General features: G+C 35.5%; 1 pseudogene; it reads left to right on the top strand.

Moving 5' to 3' along the window:
- Nucleotides 1-5672: 5672 nt before the first annotated feature.
- Nucleotides 5673-5769, top strand: LOC138813082 (U6 spliceosomal RNA; annotated as a pseudogene).
- Nucleotides 5770-23077: the final 17308 nt, after the last annotated feature.

Genomic DNA, 23077 nt, shown 5'->3' with positions numbered 1-23077 from the left:
GTTTGAAAGAAGGTTGTATTGGAATTTAAATTAAAAGTTCTTTAAGGGCTGGGATGTAGCTCAGTGGCAAAGCGCTTGCCTAGCAAGTGCAACGTCCTGGGTTCGATCCCCAGTACCAAAAAAGAAAAGACAAAAAAAAATACAGTTAAAAAAAACCCAAACAAAAAAAAAAGTTCTTTAAAAAATAAGGCATCAAAATTTGTGAATGTACCTTCAATTACCAAATACTAATTCTCTGAAAAAGATAATTTGAGTCAAAATATTTAGGGAGAAAGTGCCCTCCACAATGAAAGAAGGTGTCACTTTCCACAATGTCTTTGGACGTGAAGCAGTGAAACACAGAAAAAAATTTGATTGGATACTTCAAACCAATGATTTCACATTTCTAAGTGGCTCACAAAAAATAATATTCTTATTAATATGAGGTAGTCTAGACTTCTTTTATTACATATGCCAAAAAGTTCAGAAAAGAATTGAGCAAATGGAAAAATTAATAATAAAATTTTTCTTAGAAGCCTTAGCTAAGCGTATTGACTTCAGCAGTGAAGGGAGGCCAAAACTTTTTGATGTAAATTGTGTTAGTATTTTTACTCCCTAAAGTGATTTTACAGAGCCCATTTGGCTCACTACAATGCAGAACTGATTGAATGAAGACATGAAAATACATTCCACATCCAAATGAGGCAACTTGAAGAGTTTTAAAAGAGAAATAATGAAGATGTAGCAATGGTGGAGCCCGTATGGTCCTTCAGCTTCACTAGACTGGAAGCCAAGAAGCTGTGATTAATTGGAACTCTGGCAAGAGCTAAGAGTAGGACATAGAAGTAGGACATAGAAGCATTTTCCTTTTGTAACAGACACTTTCTTCCAAGGTATGGGTGGTTTAACTCTATTCTCCTCCATACATCTTGGTGAACAAATGCAAGACCAAGAGAAAAATAACCTATTAAAATAATTTTGCATAGAATAACTTCACTGTTCCTGATATGGTATCGAAGGAGAATCTTAAGAGAGAAGATTAAAAAGTGCAGTATTTTTTGGTTTCCTCTAAGCATCTTCTTAGCAAAAATATATCTTTGATGTTAGACAATTCTGATTGAACGAACAAGTGATGGAGTACTTATTTTTGTGGGCACTTTAGACACAAGAAGTCTTTCAAGGTAAAAGAAAAAAAAATATAGCCAAATATTTGTGATCACAGCATCTTGGACTGTTTTCTGCAGACAAAGTTTTACATTAGATTTCTCCTTATTAACATAGATGTTGTTTCATGGCAACCAAATACAAGAAGGAAGTTTTATGGACTCGCTTGGCCAATTAAACAGCATGAAAGAAGAAAATGGCAAATAATATTTAATGAAATTACTTTGACCAATCACTTTGCCAGAAGAAAGAAGGAAAAATATAATTCAAAATCAATTGTCTTAAAAGTATGAAGAAAGAGTAGTGAAGAGAGATTAGAGAAAATATAGAGGATCGTTTTCTCTCCAGTGGAGTAATGCGTTCTTGATCTTGTTTCTTCCATTCTACCTCACAAGCTACCAAGTGTTTCTCAGGACTGGATTATCCAGTTCAGACAGAAATCTCTTAGAAGTAAGATACTATATGCAGCAGGTGATTTATAACCTTAGACAATCTATTTAATTCTGTTGAAAATTCTCCCCTATCCCAAACTTCCCTCTTTGAACAGCTTTGTTTGCTTTTCCCAAGACTGCCCTTCATTAACTGATTAAAATTTTGAGTGGTCATATTCATACTCTCTAGAGATTGCTGTTTGGTTGTGATTTTTGTGTGTTTTTGTTTCTAGATGTGTTTTTAACTGAATTTTAAAAGTTTGTGCAATTGTGTTACAATTAAATATATCCATCTAATTGTCCAATGCTCCTAGATCAGAGTCACTCCTTCTATCATTCTCAACCAACCCTTTCTCCAAGATTTATTTCCAATTTACCACTTCCTTCATCATATGTGTACATTCAGGATTCTAGCTGTATTTGCTCCTTGTTCATTTTTCATTCATTCTATGTCTTTACTATAATTCCTCTTTGGTTTCAACTTCTGATAGTCATTCTGTTAAACTGTCTATTAATACTTTGAAAGGTTTATATACATTCCATGGAGTTTCAATCCTGCATATTCTTGAAATGATGTCAGATTATATCTCCATAATTCATTCATCTGCAGCAACAATTTGTAAGACTGGAGACGGGAAGCACCTAAACATGATTTTTTCTCAACCGTTTGAAAGATTAATCTTTAGTCAAAAAGAAAGTTAAAAAATGGCTTAGAATGTATTTCTAACTATGCATTTTTATAAATGGCTTTGTAAAATCGTGTGATTCTTTTATTTTACATGGAATAATATTTTCTACTACCTATAAGTTTTGGAAAAAGAAGAACATTTTAATTTATTCCTAGATAGGAATATGATAGAAATAGAAGACAGATATTATGTTTGTCATATCTCTGATTAGTACCCATATTCAAGACTTAAAGTCATATTTCTTACTATATTAGACAGAGGGAAAACATAAAATAACATATGATGAGGCAACTATTTGTGATTGTTTAAAATGTACCTTATAAAATGATGAAATTTATTAGCTAAGGTTTGGGTTTGAAATTTAGGAGGCTGACATATTAAACACATTTCTGAAAGGCCCATACTGAAAACCACAAATTGTGGGTGGTACTATTTCTACACTTTATTGAATGGTTGAACATGTTTGGCATTAGTGCTGTGTAAATAATTCAACTCTATTGTAACTTGCTCCCTACACTTGAAAAACTTGTAATGTCACTAAGTATCATTAACTTGTCAAATGTTATTTTGGCGAAAGTGATTTTTTTAAATTTAATTTTATTTTATTTGTGAACATACTGTACAGAGGGGTTACAATTACATGGGCAGGATAATGCGTACATTTCTTACCAAGCATTGCAGCCTCCTCCTTTGGTTTACCCTTCACATCCCTTCCCAGCCTCCCCCCTCCCCCCCAATCCCAATCCTTCTCCTTCCCCCCCCTCACCCCCCCCCCGCACGGATTTTTTAAACCTCATTGTGGACATGACAACTTGTACTTCTCATTGTTGCAAGAGGTCCACCTGTATCCTTAAACACTGGTTTTTCCCCATCTCCTCCACAAGTTATACTGACACCAAATATAGTGAAAGCAGGGATTATACTGTGGGGGAGGGACATACAAAGCAACAAAGAGATAATCTTATAAATGCGTTAGAAACACATGCATGAAAGAAAAAAACATTAAAATACATATCTAAGGGTTCATTTTCCTGACCTCACATTATCTGACCTTTTCCGCTTGACTCATACATATACTAGACATTGCAAATAAGGGAAACAATGAGACCTATGTTTCTTTTGGCCTGGCTTCCTTCACTTAATATAATTTTTTCCAAGTTTTTCCATTTCCTAACAAATGGGGCAATGTCATTCTTTCTGATGGAGGCATAGAATTCCATTGTGTATATATACCACATTTTCTTGATCCATTCATCTACTGAGGGACATCTGGGTCGGTTCCATATCTTAGCTATGGAAATAATGCTGCAATCAACATAGTTGTGCTGGTAGCTTTAGTGTGGTCTTGTTTGTAAACATTTGGGTAAATGCCCAAAAGTGGGATTGCTGGGTCATAGGGGAGATCTATGTGAAGTCTTTTGAGGAACCTCCATACTGCTTTCCAAAGTGGTTAAACAAGTTTACATTCCCACGAACAATGAAGTAAGGGCGAAAGTGATTTTTAAAAGTTTATTTAAATGTAGATTATCATTGGTTTGAGAGTGACATTTTTATACCACAGAACCATGTTGTACTGAAGTCCCAGTGTTTTGAAGCACTCCTTAGTGCTTCAAATGTTTTTCTGAATTACATTTGACCTCTAAGTCAAGTTTTCAGGCTTTGGTAGACCAATTATAGATCTATCCTTCTAGGAACTATTTTTTGGCCCACTTATGTTGGAATAAAATCTTTCGTTAATCATAGGTGAGGGGTATTAAAAATAATCTTATGACAATTTGTGAACTTGTTCACTCATATGGGCTGGTCATCTGTAAGTTGAATGTTTGAATTACAGTACTTTCTCTCAAATTTTGTGATCTCATCCTTCATTTTAAGTTGCCTTGCATTTCACAATTGCTTACTGCTAATTCCTGCATCTCAAGGAATTGGGGCCCTGAAATATAGGAAATGCGAAATTGAGATGGGTCTTCAATTACTTTGTGTTGATATATTGCATGGGCCTTGGTGAAAAGTCTTGCCCCTGTTATCTGATGATGCAGGTAAATGGGCCTTGAGATCCTAGGACCCATGGGTACTGCAGAAGAATAATATTTTTTAGACATCTTAGCAAAATTTGGGCATAATCAGTAAGAATGCTTCAGAAATATGGACAAAAGCAGTTTGGGACAAGCAAGTTAAAACAATAAACAGAGCAGCAGAGTAAAATCCATTACAGATTAGAGGAAAACATTGTTTTTTTATCATGTGGATTCAGAAGACCAAGAAGAGTTATAATGTATCACAAGTTTATACTAAAAAGATTGCATTGATACGTTTTCTAGTCTAATACATATTTGAAACCTAAATATTTATATTCCAATTCTGTTTATTGGAGTAAATAAATATCAATTTATTTGTCAAATTATCAACTAATTCTAGTAAGTTTCATTGTGTGAAATATAAAATCAGCACATATAACTATATATAATATGATTAAAAGACACGTTTTGTATTGTTCTGTTGTAGTTACTGTATCAAAGGCAACTCTGTTTTAAAGTATGATTCCATTATCTCTACTTCAGTGTTTGATAGAGTTAGATCTAAAGCTTTATCATTTGTAGATTTACAGCATGGAGGCAAGAGGAAACACTGTGATTAAAACATTATCAATTTAATGCCTAATAATGAGGAGAAACATATGCACTTCTCCTGCAACTATGAAAATATTTGGTGATAAAAAGGCAGTAGTGTAAGTTCCTGCCAGGAACTTACAGACAGGCCAGGACATTAAGTAATCATGCATACGAACAATTTTTTCACTTCTTGGCTTTAGCTACTTTTAAATGGAAGGTATAATAAACAATTATATTTTGATAAAATACCTTCTCGTCTGAACAGTTCTCTTTGAACTGTTCATCCCTCTATGATCCCTTGTAACCAAGATTAGTTTTGTTCTTGTAAGAAAATCTTTGCTGTCAGGGTAAGGTATTCTGGTTGTTCTGTTCCCACATGGAAGAAGGGTAAAGGCTCAGGTAGACATTTGTTCCAGTAACACCTCATTTGGGAAAATGTCAGCTGAAGAAGTTTAGAAGTAGCTCTTAAGCAACGCTTAGTTTGAATCCATTAGGTCCACAAAGCTGGATAAATAAATACTTGAAAAAGCCATCACCTTTGGACCTAATTATAAGTAATAGAGAGTATGATCAAATTCCAAATAAAAAGACTTAAGATATTCATTGGCAAAAAAAAGTTTGCAAATGTGAGCAATCGACTGATCAATATAATTTTTTCCAATATTCACAAAATTTTAGGGAAATAAGATCGATAGCATTGTTAGGAACAATAAGGTTTCCTTGTTACAAGTAGGCACCCATAGATATAAGCCTGTATAAAGATTGCAGCATTAACTATTAAATTTAGAGGATACTACATGCTTCAGCAGCACGTATACTCAAACTACAATACAGAGATTAACATGGCACTTGCACAAGGATAATATGAAAATTTGAGAAGTATTCCATATTTTTCATTCTTCAGATGCAAGAAATGAAAAAAAGTGATTAAAAAGTTGATTACAAAATTACAAGTTTAACAATACACGTAATTCATATAATTAAATTTAGTTTGACATCAGTGTATTAAATCACCTCAGAAAGGCGTTTACATAGCATAAACTTTACAAAACTTTTCAAATTAGACAACATTGTCATTTTATCCCAAAGAAAAATAATATTAAGACCTAGAAAAAAAGGAATCAAACTGTTTCTATATGGAATACAATCGGAAAGGACACATTAATGAACTTATATATTATAAAATAATATAGAATTCAATGTATATCTAGGAGAAAATAAATTATGAACATTATGCAAACATAGAATATAGAATATTTTAAAATATACTTTTTCAGACAAGCACCAGAAATATTTTAGCTTCTGTACTACTCATTTCAACAGATAAATTAAAATTATTTCTTATTAAAAAATCACAAACTCTGAAGAAATTATTATACATGTTTACAAAATCTATTGAATACATTTTTCCATCCAAGGCAGGCAATTCACTTGGAAGAATTCCGCGGAATCCATGAATTTTTACAGTAAAATATTGGTGCTGCCGGGCACTGGTGGTTCATGCCTATAATCATAGCTAAACAGGAGACTGAGATCTGAGGATCATGGTTCAAAGCCAGCCTGGGAAGGAAAGTCTGTGGTACTCTTATCTCAAATAAACCACTAGAAAACTGGAAGTGGAGCTGTGTCTCAAGTGGTAGAGGGCTCACCTTGAGCTGAAGATCACAGGGATAGCTCTAGGCCCAGAGTTCAAGCCCCATGACCGACCAAAAAGAAAGATATTGCTCTTATTTGGATTGTGAAAATATTTTGTAGGGACACAAAAGATGAACTTGCATTTTTGAAATTTAAGAAACTTAACCCGACCATTAGGACTTCGGTGAACAATTTGTACAGCCTTTTACAACTTCATAGAGGTAGTGATACATACTTATGCTTTTGGCAATGTCAAATAGAGTTTCTTCTATGTTGTTCTTCAGGCCTGGATTTATATAATGGTTCAACAGAAGGCGATCCAGCGTATCTTTGCTATCTCAATTCTCAACAGCAAGATATAAGGGTGTCAAGAGTCCTTTAGTTTGGGGAAGTGTTACTGTGGCTCAAGCGGTAGAGCACTCCCCTTGAGCTGAAGAGCACAGGGACAGCACCCAAGCCCAGAGCTCAAGCCCCATGACCCACCAAAAAAAAAATCACAACAACAACAAAAATCAAACAAACAAAAATATTTGGGCTGGGAAAGTGGCTCAGTGGTAGAGCGCTGGCCTTGCATACATGAGGCCCAAGGTTCGATTCTTCAACACCACATAAGCAGAAAAAAAAGCAGTAAGTGGTGCTGTGGCTCAAGTGGTAGAGTGCTAGCCTTGAGCTGAAGAGATGAGGGACAGCACCCAGGCCCAGAGTTCAGGCCCCACGACCAGACCAAAAGAAATTTTAAAAAAAAGTCCGTTAGTTTGGCCATTGGTATCTGTATCATGATGAAGTAAGAAAGAAGCGACTCTGGTATTATTCCACGTGTATGCACTGTTCAGGGGTGTCCAGTCATCTACAGTTATTGCATGTGCCGCTTGAGAAACCAACTGACTGACAATGTCTAAGTGTCCACCGTAGGCTTCTTGAAGAGGGATATACTGATCATCATCCCTACTATTCACATAAGTGGCCTTTTGAAAAAGAAGTCTCCGCACTGTAGTAAGCTGAATATTTTCGACAGCCCATTGAAGAAATATGGTTGGATCCTTCTCCAATTTTTTTTCTTGCAATTGATACCATTCCTTACTTTTTCATCTTGTTCCCCATATTCCTAAGAATTGCCTAACCAGAGACTTTGAGTGCCAGTGGGAATGAGGTGTCCATGTATTTCCCTAATAGTTCACATTGGTTGAACTGGTCAGAAATATCTGGTGAATTTTCTGCAACTGTTTATTCACCATGATTTATTTTCTCTTTTTCTAATTTTACTATTCGAAATTATTCTAACTGCAGAATAGGGAATTGATGGAGAGCAGAGGAAAGATATTCCTCCATATTCAAATGTACACACTGAAAATGAGGACCAGTGATGTCTCCATGTGCAGCTTATTCTAGGCATGAGAAAATAGGAAATAATGCCTTCCATATAAATGATTTGGGAAATGGCAGAGCAAAAAGTGAAATGATACAACCAAAAATATAAAAGCAAAATAAATTAGGATAATTATGGAGCAATCGTGTTATATATGAGAACCATGAAAGTGAGAGAGAAAGAAAGAAAGATGTGTAATGACATAGCTAGCCACATAATCCATGCCTCTGATCAATTTGTAGAGCAAACAAAATTTTATTTTTTAAAAGAGATGGAAATCGAATTTATGTATTTACTTGAAGTTAGTAAATACATTTTTAGTAGCCTACGTAAAGAGACATAACTTTACCAACTACAGACAGTAAAATAAATCCTTGATAGTTCTAGTAACAGATCTGACTGAAATCAGTTGAATCATACTTTTCTTGTACAATGAAGGAATAAGAGGGTAGTAAAGCAGCTAGAGAAGGCAGGGAGATTGTATCTGTGACAAAACTTTGTGGAAATTGGTATTGAGGATTTCTTACTGGTGATCCACTTGCACTGGAAGCATGATTCTGAAGTATTGCTTGCCGATTCTGAACTATTGATTTGATTATTATATTCTCCAAGAAGAAAATGAGAATTGAAAATGAAGGACTACTAATACATTTTGACCTTCTCACTAAGCACTTTCAATCATCAAAATCACATGAAGACAATAGACAGGCCTACTTTTTAGATGAAAGCAAGTGTCTTATAAAAACAAGGAATGTATGTAGTCTTGCAAAGGACTTCTATTTTACCAATGCCGCATACATTTTTCTAATGTTGGGTACCAATAAATAATGGATCTATTAGAAAGCTCTTAAGGCTCCTATGTTCAATAGTGAGTTCTCTTACACTATATCATGGTATTTTTTGTGTTTTAAGAATAAATTTACATTACTAACTTGAATTTCTGACAGGACAGTATCATCACTGTACATCTTGCTTCTATACTCTCATTTTAAAATTACCATCTAAGTATGTGCATTAGATAACTATATAGGAAAAAGTAGAAGCCACACTGATGGCTTATGTCTTTAGTAGTAGTTAATCAGAAAGATGAAATCTGAGCATTGTGGTTTGAAAGCAGACCAAGAAAAAACAGTCCATTAGATTCTGATTTGAATGTAACCAGCAAAACCTAGAAATGGAGCTGTGGTACAAGCAGTAAAATGCTAGCCTTGAGAAAACTGAAACAAAAAATAAATTCTGGGACAAAGCCAGGCCCTGAGTTCAAGCCCTAGTAGTAGCACCAAACAAATAAATTAATTAATAAGGTAATTAATTAATTAAAACTAAATTAAGTGGTCACATGTGTAGAGGCAGGTAAAATGTAACGTGCGTGGTAATGGTTTATGTATTATTTTGTAATAAGGCATATTATCATTTGTCCTAATCACTAATATTTTATGTGGACTTTTTTGTACAATAAACCCTGAATTTAGCATGCGTGTATATGTGTGTGTACATGTGCGAACATGTGTGTATGTGTATATGTGTGTGTGTGCTGTTGCAATGTTGCTTGCCAATGTGGACAGGGTGAGGCTGAAAAAAGCTAACTGTGTTGCAATGTTTTTATTTATCAGTGTTCTGTCATGTCATTTCAGTGGAACCAGCCTTTGTACATATTATTTGTCTAATAATAACATCATAATCAAAGCATTTACAATATTAAGTTAGAAAAAGAGACCGCTTTCAGCTCTTATTGTATGTTAGGTAAGAAGATACAGACATAATTAGTTAGTAAGTTGTTGCTATAAGATGATTGTCTGTACAAAATACGTATTTGACCTCTTAAATTGGTTATACTTTTAAGATACACTCATAGAGTGATTTGGACCGACTTGACCAAACAGGTATTACTCTCTGATTATTCCTGTGAAACACAAGTTGGATAAACTCTTTCCGGATTTCTGTTGAAAATCACTTTCTTTGCAATATTATATCTATTCTCACTAAGAGATAATCCAACCCATATTATGTTTGAATATCCCATCTTATTCATTGAAAATAAGTATTGTGGATATGCTTGTTAGATATTCCTTTCAAAAACGAACAAACAAAAAGCAAGTGTTATTTCCATATTGTGGATGCATTTGAAGGTGTTTTGTACATGCACAGGTATCTTTACTAATGGCTCTTTTGTGAGAGAAACTATGGCAACTTTAACAAATAAGGCTTTTTGAATATCTGTTCCAATATACATAACATCTCAGAGCAAGTCTTGCAATTTCTGAAAATCCTTTGAATATTTTAGTATTATTTCAGTTCATTGACTGTAGAGCTAAAATTTCTGAAATATTGTTAAGATCTGAAAAAGTATGTGGGTATATATGCTTTTTTATGCTTCATTTTATGAAAACCCAGTTTTTATGAAAGTAAATGGAATAGAATGAAAGAATTAAGTGAATTGGGTAAGCTAATTATTAGTATAATTTTGTTTTCTATTAATAGTCCATTGAATGTAGATGATGCAGTTAAATTATTTCCTCTCTATTTCAGTTAGTTTTAGTCTTTATAGTTATGAGTGAACTTTTAAATAAAGGTCTTTTAAAATAATTAGGATTAACCTTGTGCTTTTCGTCCTACTCCCAAGAAAATGAGTTATTTTTAAGTGTTAATAGTTTATCATTATGATTATCATAGCGAATCATTATCATTATCATAGGGACTTAAAAATGTAGTAGTATTGATGTCTTTTTAAACCAATTGTATTCACAAGTTGGAGAGTCTTTAATTCATAATTAGGTCTTGGTGTCAATGATTTAAACTCTCGTTCCTAACATTAATGATAGGTAAGACTGCATTTTTGGGTATATGAAAGGTTTTTATATTTATCTGGGGTCAAATGTGATTTTATATCATTCTTTCTTTAATAACATTTTAAAGTAGTACATTTCTCTCAAAATGGTGGATATAAAAAGCAATCAAAAGGGCTGGGAAGGTGGCTCAGTGGTAGAGTGTTTGCCTTGCATGCATGAGGCCCTGGGTTCAATTCCTCAGCACCACATAAGCAAAAAGAAAAAAGCCGGAAGTGGCTCTATGGCTCAAGTGGTAGAGCACTAGCTTTGAGCTGAAGAGCTGAGGGACAGTGCCCAGGTCTAGAGTTCAGGCCCCACGATCGGACCCCCCCCCAAAAAAAAAAGCAATCAAAATACTTCAAATGGTAAAAAATTTAGGTGAGCTACAATGTGGAAACGATTGCTCCAAAAGGCCTGCAGTCTGTTTCCATCAGGAATTGGGCAGGTCATTCTTTCAGTAAGACTGTGTTAACCAGAGATGGGGTCCCCAGGCAGTGCAGTGTTGAGTGAAGGCCTAAAATATGATTTCTACTATTTTGAGCTAGAAATCAAGAATGTTATAGTTTAGCAGTTCCTTTCACTAGGGAGGTATAAATTGAGTTTTCACTAGGGAGGTATAAATGGAGTTTTCTTCTTACAGTTACTTATTGTCTTTTTTTGTTGTTGTTGGTCATGGGGCTTGAACTCTGGGCTTGGGTGCTGTTCCTGCACTCTTCCACTCAAGGCGAGCGCTCTACCACTTGGACCACAGTGCCACTTCCAGTTTACTAGTGGTTTATTAGAGATAAGAGTCTCACAGTTTGTCCTGCCCAAGCTGGCTTTGAACCACAATCCTCAGATCTCAGCCTCCTGAGTAGCTAGCATTATAGGCGTGAGCCACCGGTGTCTCTCTAAGTTACCTATTTTCTAACAAAGATAAAGGAAATATTATTAGAGTGTGCACAATAATTTTGGGAATTTTCCTAGAATTAGTAGACTGAGTGCTAGTATTTAGTTATAAAAAAAATGAGGTTAGTTCATATAGTGGGAATGGAACGCAGGCTAACACTTACCGTGTGTAGAATGTTGTACTAGTAATTCCAACTCTGAAGACTTAAATATCATCATCTTAGAATTAAAAATAGAAATAGTTTCACTTTATGGGATTATTGTGAGGATTAACTTAGATACCAAAGGTAAAGTACTTGGAAAAACAATCAGAGTTTGATACTTTCTACCTTTTATTTTATCATGTGATATATTCTAATAGTTTTACTGTGATTTTTATATTGTCTATTTAGGATATGCAAAGTGATGTATTGATATACATTGCGTTGTTCACTTTTCTGTCATTATGAGGAAAATACCTGCAAAGAAAATTTCTGAGAAGGCAAGTATCATATTGACTCATGGTTTAAGATCAGATGTCTCCATTGTTTTTAATTATATTTTTATTAAATAGGTGTACGAAATGTTTTCCATTCAACGAATCAGTTTATAAGTACAATGGATCTTTACATAACTTTCTCACATCCTTCCAAACCTCAACCCACTTTCGTTTTTATTAGTTTCATACTATCTGCATTGAATATTATGGCTTCACTCTCTACTTCCATAAGTCTCTTTATTTCTTCCCTTTGATTTTCCCTCACATTTTCCAAGTGGTAGCCTCCTGGTATTCATTTTGTTGGATTAAAAATTCAATTTTATAAGAAATTACACCTGTTAAATACTCCTCTACAAATAGCATGCTTTGATTAATACTGTTTTTTAACTTGCATAAAATTCTGGCTTCTAAATACACGTTCTTTTTGTGTCTGGCTGTGACTTCGTTTATTTAACATAATTTTAGTTCTATCCATTACTTTGCAAATACTGTAACAGTCTTTATAATGGATGGGTGCAATCCAATTGTGTATATGTGCTACACTTTCTCCAACCATCCCTCTGCTAAAGTGCATCTGGGCTGTTTCCATAAATTCTCTACGGTGAATAGTGCAGTAGTGAACATGATTGTGAGAGTGATTTTACTCTAACCTTTTGGGAAAATTCATCACTGTTTTTCTGGGAGCAATCCTCTAGCCAATTTTCCAGAATTAGCACATCCCTTCCTTCATCTACATCACAACGTTTTTCAGGTCCTCAAAAACACACTACCCCCTACAGGTACCAATCAGCTAAAACCAGACTGTGCCCATATTCTTTTGTTGTTGTTATTGTTTTCTTTCCGGTCGAGGGGCCTGAATTCTGGGCCCTCAGCTGTCCCTCAGCTTTTTTGCTCAAGGCTAGCAATCTACCACAGCGTCACTTCTGGCTTTCTTCTTTTTGCTTATGTGCTGCTGAGAAATCAAAACCATGGCCTCAGGCATGCAAGGCAAGAGCTCTACCACTGAGCTACTTTCGGAGCCCCGATGTGCCCATATTCTTTTAATACATTTTTCATAATTTTACACATAATTTAGTGAGAACTTTCTATGTACTTTCCTAATGTGGGAATGAGGTATATGACAATAGAGCAAAAGTAAGGGATATGGGATTAAATTAGCTATTATCATATTTAAAATAATTTTCAGCTCTAACTCACAGCCTCACTTAGTATTATTTTAATCTTTATTTGATTACTTCACCTATCCCCTAAATTATAACATGAGATTTAAATACAAAGGCAAAAAAGTGTGGTTTGACTTTGACACTCATGTGTGAGGATGCACAATATGGGCAAATAAAGGGATTGGAATTAATAGCCATTATCCATTTTGTTAAATGGTTTTCTCAAACTGATTCTCACAATTCATATTTCATTCAACAACAAGAAACATGTGACAATTCCCTTTGTTTTGCTCCTCATTAAACTTGTTTCCATGTTATTTTATAATGAAGGATGATTTCTTAAATCTACTGTAGATACAAAAATATGTTAAAATATTTCTATATGTATGCATTGATATAAATACAAACACATATATTATAAAGGTTATAATGATAAATTATAACTTCTGGAACTATAAAATTTACTAAATTATTAAAAACATGGACGACTCAGGCCTGGAATCCTGGTTACTCAGGAGGCTGAGAGCTGATTATTGTTTTGAAGCCATCCTGGTCAGGAAAGTCCATGAGCCTTTTATCTCCAAACAACCAACAGAAAATCAGAATTGGAACTGTGGCTCATAGTAGTAGAGTGATAGCCTTGAGTGAAAAGACTCAGAGATATCACCCAGGCTCTTAGTACAAGAACTAAAATCTACCCCCAAAAAGTATTTAATTTACACTTATGTAAATAGAGTATTTCCTTCACACAAATGCACATCCATGCTCATTTGCAAGGTAACTCTGTTATGTCTGGAGTACCACATAATATTATCACTTAAGTAGAAAGTATTACAACATGGGTAAACTCTACCTCTCTCATGGATTTTTCTCCACTCAAATATTCAAATCTTGCAATTATTCCCATTATTTAAAGTCATAGCTTTTTTTCTTTAATACACATAAGATTGGAATTTGAATTGAGTGTCTTGTGCTCCTAAATGGTTGTTCTTACCACTTTGGCATGCCCCCAGCCCTAAATTATCCTGATTAACTTTCAGATAGAATCTTGCTTCCTACTTGTGTAAGATCGTGGGCTCAGTCTACTTTATGTTATTCTTCCTGGAATTTAGAATAACAAGTGCCTGGCATTGTGTACAGATCTTTCTGTCCAGTCTGAGCTTTAACCACTATCCTCACAATAGTAGACTCCCTCGTAGTCAGGATTTTCATAAGCTTATCATAGCTATTTTTAAAAAAAATCTTTGCATTTCCTGCAGGTTCTTGAGTACTGAGTTAATTGGTGTTTTCTTGGGTTGTTTTGTTTCTTTTGAATGTATGTGTTGAGTTGTTCCTCATTTTTCCTTTTGTTTCTTTCACTCAAGTTCTTACCTATAGTGCTGAGAAACCAATTCTTCTTTCTCAAGATAGTCAAGGTGAACATTATTTATTCCAAAACAATTCCAGTAATATTTAAACACCTTCAGAAATTTCGAGAAAATGGCGGAGGAGAATCTGGTGGCTAAACAAGCTCTTGCATAGAAAGCAGTTCTAGTGTTCCAATGAACAGTCCTAGGCACACCAAGTGTGCCATCACATTACAGAGAGTTTGGGCAGAGAGGAAAAATCCAGGTAAGGAGACAGATCTGAGCATTTTCCAGCAACCATGGCTGAGGTTGCTGTGGCGGCTGTGGTGCCATCCATAGCCGCCATAACTACAACCCAGAGAGTCTGGGACAAATGTGCCAGATGCAGCAAGTGAGCAGATTTTACTCAACACGACCAAGAACTGACAAGTAGCAGATATCTTCATCCTGCAGATAGCAGACCAGACGCTACCCAGGAACCCACACTCCAGCGTGAGTACAAAACTAACATCCTCACTCCTTCTCAAAGGGAGCAGAGGAGGGAAGGACACCCCTCCCCCCATCACCGGAAATATCCACCTTTGATGTAGACAAAAGCCTGGCTAAGTAGCTAGATCCAACTCAGTTCTTTGATGAAAACAAAAGAGTCATTTAGCTAGTCACAAGTACCTACCCTGACCTGCCATTCTCAACTCCACCCATGGGAAAGTCACAACAACAAGGCAGAGAAAGCTAATCCCACAAAGGAGTGGCTTTCTTCACTGGGTAAACAGAGCCAGAGGCTGCCCCTCCCTACAACAGCCCTGACAATCAATTGAAACTCAGTAAACATAAACCCTGAGAATGGCTCCAGGCTGGGCTTTGTGAATGTCTCAGAAGCTAGCCCCTCAGGGAAAAGCTACTGTTTGCTGAAAGGCTTCAACTTTACCCAGAACCCAGCCTTATTACAGTAACTCCAAACTAGAGGAAACAGCCACCTCCCACTTTTGTGATACTCAAAGCAGATCTCCCTCCCACTGAACTAGCCTGGGAGGCAATCACAAACTTCTGGGTAAACCAACAGAATTTTTTCTGCCTGCCCAAACAAACTGACTTAAGAAACCAATCAAGCCACAGAAAACCAAACACCACAAGCAAACCAGAGACTCCACCAAGAGACTGGTTACTGACACAAGGGAGATACAGGATCTTCCCATCAACCCCCCAAAAACAAAATCAAAGAAGTCTTTTTTGTATCTTTTTAAATTTTTACTTTTTAATGATAAAAATTGTTTTCATTAATCTTTTTTTCTTCCTCTTATAACTTTTATTTTAGGTGTATGTGTGTGTGTGTGTGTGTGTGTGTGTGTGTGTGTGTGCTTTTTTAAAAAAAAATGTTTACTGACCTGTTGGTCTTTTTTGTTCTTTCTTTCTCATTCGTTTTACTTTTTCATCTATTGTTCTTTTTGCATGAATTATTTGTTGTTCTGTTCACCTCCTATATACCTGTCATTGATTATAAGACCTTATCCACAATTGTGTACATTCTTAATCCAAAAACATATTACTCAATTCAAAACCTCTTCGGATTACATTCCTTAATAGCAGTATTACTTATTTATACCTATAAATTATTTGAAGTATTTTTATTTTTTAGTTTTTCAGGTCTCCTTTCTGTCCCTCCCCTCCTCTCATCCTTGTTCATCTCTCAATTTTACTTCTTTAAATTTTCATTACTTTTAAGAGTTTCACTTTCTAAATTTAAATATTTGTCTTTCCATTTTTTCTTGTCTCTTTTTAAAAATTTGTTCTTCTCTCTTTTCTATCATTCTTTCCAATCCATTTCCCTCTGTGAGATTAGGACTTGGTTAATTTCACTCTCCTTTTACCTTTCCACATCCCTCTAATGCTGTTTTCCCCACCTTTCTCCCTAAACATAATAATTTCTGGTTTGTCAAATTATTCTTTGGTATTCTTAGCCCATTAAAACATAGTTATTTAATGTTGAATGGACTGTATCTGTTGAACTAGATTGTATCTTCAAACATTTGACTATGCAATTACAGGACTTTGGTTGATGCTTGCCTTAAAATTGTGTTCTAGCACAAAACTGGCATTACTTTCATCCCAAATGGGCAGAACAAGCAAGAAAAACACAAGGAAAATGGCAAGTCCGGGTATCTCAATTCCCACTCAAGATAATCAGGTGACAGAACAGATAATGAATAATCCAGATGAGAGTTCCCAAAAAGCTCTACAAACACTACTGGTAAACATGGTGAATGAAAAGATTGAAACCCTGCAAAGGACTCAGTGTGAACGTGTTAGGGAGAGAGAGGAGGCAAACCAAAGATCAAAACAGGAAGCTCATGGGCTTGAGAAAGCTACTCAAAGATTGATACTGGAATTGCGTGAGCAGGTTGAGAATACTCAAAGAGAAATAAAGGAATTGCCTGAGCAGGCTGAGATCAGTCAAAGAGAACTAGAGAAGTTACATGAACGTGAGAAATCTAATCAAAGAGTAATACAAGAATTGCAAGAGCTGGATGAGCATAGACAAAGATCAATACAGCCATTCATGGAATCCATAAACAGTCACCTGAAAAGAGTCAGGGAGACCACAAAGGGAATGTTGAATGGAGCCCAAGAGAAGGAATGGGAGTCCAAGGAAACCATAACCAATCAACTAAGTGATTTGAGAGTAAACACTGAACACCAAATTAAGGAAGTAAAGAATTTCATACAAGATCTAAAACAAAGCTCCAACAAAGAATTTGAAGCCATAACAGCCAACCAATTAAAAGGAAAAGAAATTAAAAATAAAGTAGAAAGTCTTGACATTAGGTTAGACTATGCAGAAGATTGAATCTCCGGCATTGAAGACAGCCTAGGTATTATAGAGAAAGAACATACAACTATCCAAGACAAATTCAAGAAATATGATAGATCTATTCAACACTTGGAAGACACCATCAGAAGGCCTTATCTGAGGGAAATGGGTGTAGAGGAGCATATAGAGACATAAGGTAATGGTCTAGAAAATTTGTTCAACAGGATCCCAGCAGAGAACTTCCCAACACGCAAAAAGATAGGCATATTCAGATACAAGAAGCTTTTAAAACTCTAAATAGACCAGACAAGAACAGGACTTCCCATAGTCCAATTAATTATAAGCCACACAGGATCAATTCAGACCAAGGAAATGATCCTTAAAGCTGTCAAGGAGAAAAGATCAGTCACCTATAAAGGAAAACCAATTAGAATCACCTCAGATTTCTCAAAAGAGACAATTAAAGCAAGAAGAGCCTGGAATGGTTTATGCCATGCTCTAAAGACAAACAACTATCAACCAAGAATAGTGTACCCAGCTAAACTCTCAATCATAATTGAAGGTCTAATAAAAATCTCCATAGCAAAGAAAAACAAACAATATATCTCCACCAAATCAGCTCTACAAAAGATACTAAAAGATGTCCTAAACATAGAAAACCAACAAGACCACAATAAAGGCCAAGAAACCACATACAAAGAGAATCCAAGAACCAGAGAAAGAATCCAGTAGGCGCAGCACCCAAGAAGGTGGATAAAATGGCAGGAGCACCCAAATACCTCTCAGTCCTCTCTCTCAATTTTAGGGGATGTAACTCTCCAATTAAGTGACATGGACTGTCTAGTTGGTTTAAAATACAAGATTCTTCTATCTTCTACCTTCAGGAATCACAACTTGCCCATAAAAATCAAACACATTTTGAAAGTGAAAGGCTGGAACAAAATCTACCAAGCAAACGGCCCCCCAAAACAGGCAGGAGTTGCAATCCTAATATCAGATAAAATAGGGTTCAAATTAACATTATTGAGAAGAGATAAAGAAGGTTACTACATACTAATTAAGGGATATCTCTTTCAGGAGGATATTAAAATTCTAAATATTTGCCAAACTATAGTGCACCCAAATTTATACAAGAAATACTACTTTAAATCTCACATAGATCCAACGACATTAATTGTTGGGGACTTTAACAAACCACTATTCCCACTAAATAGATCAACTCGGCAAAAACTCAACAGAGAAACCGCAGATCTAAACAAGTGCATACATCAACTGATTTAGCAGACATCTAGCAAATATTCATCCAGCAGCATAAGAATACACTTTTTGCTCAGCAGCACATGGAACATTTTCCAAATCAAACTTGTCAAAATTCAGAAACATTGAATTCATATCTTGCATTCTATCAGACCAAAGGGGAATAAAATTAGAACTCAACACAAAAAGCCACCAAAGAAAGTCCAGTATAAGATGGAGGCTGAAAAACACACTGTTCAAACACCAGTGGGTCATGGAAGAGCTTAGAATCGAAGTTCAAATGTTCATATTATTCAACAAAAACTAGCACAGAGATTTTCTGCTCCTCTGGGACACAGAAAAGGCACGATTCAGAGGCAAGTATATAGCTCTGAGATCCTATATTAACAAATTGGAGAGACCTGGAACCAACAATTTAATGAGATCTGACACTCCTTGTAAAAGTGAATCAAGATAAACCCCAATCAAGTTGATGGAAAGAAAGAATTAAAATTCAATCAGAATTAAATGAATTAGAATCCAAAAAAAACCATATGAAGAATCAACAAAATGAGAAGGTTCTTCAAAATAATTAACAAAATTGACAGACCCTTAAAAAAGAAAAAGAAGAGAACACACCCAAATTAATAAAGTCAGAGATGAGAATGGAAACATCACTACAAAAACAATCAAGATTCAGAACATTATAAAGGAATACTGCTCAAAACTTTTGCTAATATGTTTGAGAACTTGGCAGAAATGGACATTTTCCTGGCAAATATTGACATGCTGAAACTAAGATGAGTTAAATCATCTTAACAGGCACATATCAAGCATTGAAATAGAAAGAGCAATAAGAGAACTCCCATCTAAGAAAAACCCAGGAATAGATGGTTATACAGCAGAATTCTAAAAGGCCTTCAGAGCAGAACTCACACCAATACTCCTCCAAATCATCAATGAAATTGAAAGAGAAAGTTCCCTACCGAACTCTTTCTATGAAGCCATCAGAACCCTCATCCCCAAACCCTCATCAAAGAAAGAGAACTATAGACCCATTTCTTTGATGAACATTGATGCAAAGCCTCTCACCAAAATTTTGGCTAATCAACTTCAACAATTCATCCAAAAAATCATACACCATGTGCAAACAGGATTCATTTCAGGGATGCAAAGCTGCTTCAATATACACAAATCAATTAACATAATTCATCACATCAACAAGAGCAGGGATAAGAACCACATGGTTATCTCAATAGTTGCAGAAAAAGCCTTTGACAAGATCCAACACCCTTTTATGGTGAAGGTCCTGGAAAAATTAGGAATCTATGGAACATTCCTCAATACAATAAAGGTTGTGCATGAGAAAACTACAGAAAGCATTATACTCAATGGTGAAAATCTAAAGCTATTCCCTCTAAACTCTGGAACGAGACAAGGAGGCCCACTCTCTACTGCTCTTCAATTCAAACATAAAGAGGAACCCAATAGGGAAAGAAGAAGTATAACTTTCCCTATTTGCAGATGACATGATCTTGTATTTAAAGACCCGCTCCCAAGTTACTCAAGGTTACTCAAAACTTGGGCAAACTAGAAGGGTATGAAATTAACCCTCAAAAACCAATGGCTTTTCTGTATGCCTACAATGAGAAAATTGTGGCTGAAATTAGGAAAGCAACTCCATTCATAATAGCCCCACAAAAAATAAAATACCTACGAATTAACTTAATCAAAGGAGTGAAGGACCTCTATGATGAAAACTTTAAATACCTGTAAAAGGAAATCAAAACAAACTTAGAAAGTGGAAAAACTCCCATGTTCCTAGATTGGAAATATCAAATCGTGATAATAGCAATACTTCCCAATGCTATCTACAAATTGAATGTGATACCTGTCAATATTCCAACCTCATTCTTCAAGGACATAGGAAAGGCAATCCAAAAATTCATATGGAACAATAAAAGACCCTGAATAGGAAAAACGATCGTTAACAGAATGAACAGTGTTGGAGGAAAATCAGTACAAAATTTCAAACTCTTCTACAAAGCCATAGTAAGCAAAACAGCTTGGTCAGTACCAAGAACAGACCTCAGGACAAATGGAATAGAATTGAAATGAACCTAAAGACCTACAGCCATCTAATCTTTGATAAGGGAGCTGAAAAAAATAGAATGGAAGAAAGACAGCCTCTTCAGTAAATGGTGCTCTCAAAATTGGTTAACTACTTGTAGAAAAATAAATCTAGATCCTTATATATCACCCTGTAGCAGAATCAACTCCCAATGGATCAATGACCTCACAATATGAAGACACTCTGAAAACATTACAGGATGGAATAGGAGAAACCCTAGATCTCCTTGGTACAGGCTGAAAATTGCTTAATATAGACCCAGAAACACAACAAATCATAGAAAGGTTGACAAATGGAACTACATGAAATTGCAGAGCTTCTATATGGCAAAGGACATAGCTAGCAAGATCCATAGAAAGTCCACAAATTGGGAGAAGATCTTCACTAGCCATACAATGGACAAGGGTCTCATATATAAAATATATCTGGAACTCCAAAAAATTAAATCCCCCAAAAACAAATCCTAAAAGAATCAACAGCCCAATAAATAAGTTGGCTAAAGGCTTAAAGAGAAACTACTCTGAAGAGGAAGGAAAGATGGCTAATAGACACATGAAGAAATGCTAAACCTCCCTAGCTATAAAAAATGCAAATCAAAACAACATTGAGATACCACCTCACCCCAGTTAGAATGGCTATAATCAAGAACTCTATTAACAACAGATGCAGGAGGAGATGTGGATAGGGGAACCCTACTGCATTGTTGGTGGTAGTGTAAACTTGTTCAACCACTTTGGAAAGGGGCATGGAGGTTCCTCAAAAGACTTCATATGGAGCTCCCCTATGACCCAGGAATCACACTTTTGGGCATTTACGCAAATGATGACAAAGAAGACCACACTAAAGCTCCCAGCACAACTATGTTTATGGCAACATTATTTACCATATCTAAGCTTGGAACCAACCCACATGCCCCTCAGTAGATGAATGGATCAATAAATTGTGGTATATATACACAATGGAATTTTTGCCTCCATCAGAAATAATGACATTGCCCCATTGTTAGGAAAATGAAAGTCTTGGAAAAAATTATATTAAGTGAACTACGCCAGGTCCAAGTACACATAGACCCCATGGTTTCCCTTATTGGTAATAAATAGGATATGTCTGAGACAAGCAGAAAAGGTCAGATTCGTTGATGTTAGGTGAAATGTACCCCAAGATAAGCATTCAAATATTTTTTTCTTTCATGCGATTGTTTCTAACATATTTATAAGATGAATTTTTGTTGCTTTGTATGTCCTTTCCCCACAATATAGCTCCTGTTTTCACTGTATTTTATGTTGGTATAGTTTGTGGAAGGGAAAGGAAAAAACAAATATTTTAAAAAAGGATAGAGTTGGACCCATTGTAACAATGAGATGTACAAGATGTTTTGTCGAAAAATGAACTTTAAAATTTTCGCAAGGAGGGGCATAATGGGGGGAGGGGCAGGAGGGATGAGATGGAAAGTGATAGGAAGTGGAAACAAAAGAGGAGGCAACGATGCTTGATAAGAAATGTACTCATTATCTTGCCCATGTAATTGAAACTCTTCTGTATGGTATTTTCAGAATAATAAAAAAAAAACCTTCATACCTATTAATGGTATACGAATTCTATGTGCTTAGAAGGGTCTTTTTATTTTCACAGTCGTTTTTGGCATACACAGACATATCATTGATTATATGAAGATAATAAATTTCCAGATGCTTGCCAGGAGGAGTAAAACCTATAGTTTATTTTTTTCCAGAGGCTTCCCATTTCATGAAAGAAATATGCTGCTTGATGGAGGATTTCACAAAATTATATTGCTAGGAAGAACTTAAACAATCATCTAACATTACAAAGATGAGGGAGATGAATTGATCTCTTAAATAATTTACTTTTGGGTCAAATAAGAGCAGGCTGCCCAAAAGAGAGTAGACTTTAGAGAAACATGATGAGTTGTATGTAAATAGGTGCTTAGCTGATTTTGTTAATTTGTGAACTAATACAGGGAAATAAAGTACAGCAAGGTAAAAAAAAATAAAGAACTCTGCATTGAAATATTCATCTGTGTGTGTGTGCACACACGTGCCTGTACACACACGTGCATGTTCATGTGCTCATGCATGCATCATTCCTGCTCTAAGCATCTGTGCCCAAAGTAGTGGTCTACCACTTGAGCCACTGATGCACTTCTGGTTTTTTGGAGATAATCACATGTTTTTTCATGATTGTACTGGCTTTGAAAAGTGGTTTTCAGATCTCGGCCTCCAGAGTAGCTAGCTAAGCTGATTCACCCTCTGAGTAGCTAGCTAAAATTCTGTTTGTCCTCTATGTTTCATTGTTCTTTTATTC

Source organism: Dipodomys merriami, unplaced genomic scaffold, assembly GCF_024711535.1.
Source record: "Dipodomys merriami isolate MVZ:Mamm:240054 unplaced genomic scaffold, mDipMer1.0.p SCAF_582, whole genome shotgun sequence".
Classification (NCBI taxonomy): Eukaryota; Metazoa; Chordata; class Mammalia; order Rodentia; family Heteromyidae; genus Dipodomys; species Dipodomys merriami.
Note: the sequence above shows the minus strand (reverse complement) of the source record. Positions and strands in the feature narration are given on the sequence as shown.